Here is a 2,633-nt window from a genome sequence, read left to right on the forward strand (position 1 = left end):
AAATGTTCAACTATTCATCTTTCAATTAATTTGCATGTACTTATGTAAATGTATCAATTGTTTCCTTAAAGCTCACAACAAACAATTAAACCAATATTGTCTTAATTTTACCTTCTTTTTTTTTACCAAAACAAAAGTTTTAAAAAAATGGTTCGGTTCGGATCGGGTTGCGGGTTGGGTCGTGGGTCAACCCGTTTTTACTTTGAGTCAAAAAAATCAGGTTCTGGTCGGGTATTTTTCAGGTCGAGTCAAGTCGCGTTAGAAAATTCTGACCCGTTTTGCCATGTCTAATGGTGCTGATCTCACAGTATTACCTTTTAATTACAGTTTTTTAGAGTTTTATTTGTGTTGTGGCTTGTTATAAGCCTTGCTAAGGTAAAGAGTGAAACCCAACCATTTATTTGTATGTTTTTAATAATTATTTATTAGTTTTAATTCTTATGTTTTTATGTTTTTAATTGTTTTACTCATCTAGAAATGTGTTTAGTTCTGTATAATTCTTTGATTTATCGTAGACTCTGGGCACGTTAAATGCTTAGAAGCTGTTTGGTTTAGTTATTTTCGTAACTCAATTTTCAATTTCCATAATTCATAACTCAAAAATGGTGGGACCCATAACAAAAAAGTTGTTTGGCAAACGATAACTCTATTTCCATAACTTTATTTCCATCACATAATTCTCTGATTTTTGAGTTATGAGTTATGGAAACTGAAAATACATTTTAGCTGTTTTCATTTTCCATAACTCATAACTCAATGACAATATTGTAATTAAGCATAGATAGGGGACCCACAACCGTAACTTTTGACTACCTTTTGACTTTTTCTTTTCTTTTCCTAGGTTGGCTGTTCGGTTCTTTTTTTTCTTTTTCTTTTTTCCTGGGTTGGCTGTTCGGTTATTTTTTCTTTTTCTTTTTCTTTTTTTCACTGGTTTGGGTTTTTTTTTTTTTTTTTTTTCACTAGGTTCAGTAAGTTTGGGTACTGAAAAAAAAAATGAAAAAGCTGCACCGGTGACAGGTATGGGGCCCACAAATAGTGTGAAAAATATTGAGTGATGGGAAGTGAGTGATGGTGCCAAACAAACATGGTATTTTAGAGTGATGAGTTATGAGTTATGAGTGATGAGTAATGGAAATTGAGTGACCAAAAAAATGAATCCAAATAGCCCTTTAGTATTCCTTGCGAACTAATTCACTAGTTTTGTTTTGCCTAAAATCAATCAATTTCATAAAACTACCTTAGACAATTAATTCTTGAGTTCTTATTATTAAATCATCCGACTATGATCATCCTTCATATGAATTTTAGTTGAGTTATAAAATTTTAAGGCTATCAATAGATGTGTTGTGTGTGGGTCCCTAAACCTTAGTACCTTAATATATTCTTATTTTCTCTCAATTTAAATTAACTTTACTAAACCATCAAAAATCTCTTCAATTAAACTTTATTATTTTAGTTTTATTTTCTTGTGGTTTGTTAATAAATTCGTTTTTCCCTGTGGATTCAACCTCAGACTTACCGAGTTATTACTTCGCGAAAATTCTGCACATGGGAGCATTATTTAAGTCGTAGTAAGTTTTTGGCGCCGTTGCCAGGGATTAGGCGATTAGAGAAGTGGTTCACTTCATTTGGAGAAGTTTTTGGCATTAAATTTCTTCACATATTTGGTAATATCTCTCCAACTCTTTTCTTTTTAAGTAGTTTAGTTTTCTTTTAGAGTTTTTCTTTTATTTTTACTTCTCTTTATTGTTAAAGGTATTTCTTTTTCTTTCTTGCTTTACTTTTGCATTTGTGTTTGGTGTCATGATAGTGATAATTGCTTGGTTAGAATTGAGTCTAATAATTTGTTTAGCAATTTACCTTATTCTTTCACACATTCTCACACACTTGATATCATGGCGGACTTAGAGAGTAATCATGGTTATGAGAATAATTTGAATAATGAAAAATTTCATGCTCACCAACCCATTAGAACTCTCAAGGATTATTTACAACCTACTAGGAGTGGTGCACCATCATGCATCATTTTTCCAACTAATGCAAATAATTTTAATTTTAAGCATGGTATGATTTCATTACTTCCTAAATTTCATGGCTTAGATTTTGAAAATCCTTATGTGCACTTTAAGGAATTTGAGGAGGTATGTTCTACCTTCTATGACCAATCATGTAATAAAGAGACAATTAGGTTGAAGTTGTTTCCTTTTTTTCTCAAAGACAAGGCAAAAACTTGACTTAATTCTTTGAGACCTAGGTCAATTGGTACTTGGCAAGAGATGCAAACTGAGTTTTAAAAAAAAAAATTCCAATTCATAGGACTAATGCACTCAAAAGACAAATAATGAATTTTTCACAAAAAGATAATGAGACATTTTATCAATATTGGGAAAGATTTAAAGATTTGCTTAGTGCTTGTCCACATCATGGCTATAAAACTTGGCGTATAATTAGTTTTTTCTATGAAAGTTTAACTCCAAAGATGCACCAATTTGTAGAGATGATGTGCAATGGAGAGTTTTTGAATAAAGGTTGTCATTGGACAAATCCCAAGCCCCACAGATTTGAATTTCCTTGGATGCGTTCTCAAGTTTGTGGGAGTTGGGGTGGCTCTTGACAACCAAAAAGATACAAAC

General features: G+C 31.8%; 1 non-coding gene across 1 annotated transcript; it reads right to left on the bottom strand.

Moving 5' to 3' along the window:
* Window positions 1-2,323: 2,323 nt before the first annotated feature.
* On the bottom strand, window positions 2,324-2,430 carry LOC115993397. Its single transcript, XR_004092939.1, has one exon. It is a non-coding gene; the product is annotated as a small nucleolar RNA R71 (small nucleolar RNA).
* Window positions 2,431-2,633: the final 203 nt, after the last annotated feature.

The sequence above is a fragment of the Quercus lobata genome, chromosome 5 (assembly GCF_001633185.2).
Source record: "Quercus lobata isolate SW786 chromosome 5, ValleyOak3.0 Primary Assembly, whole genome shotgun sequence".
Classification (NCBI taxonomy): Eukaryota; Viridiplantae; Streptophyta; class Magnoliopsida; order Fagales; family Fagaceae; genus Quercus; species Quercus lobata.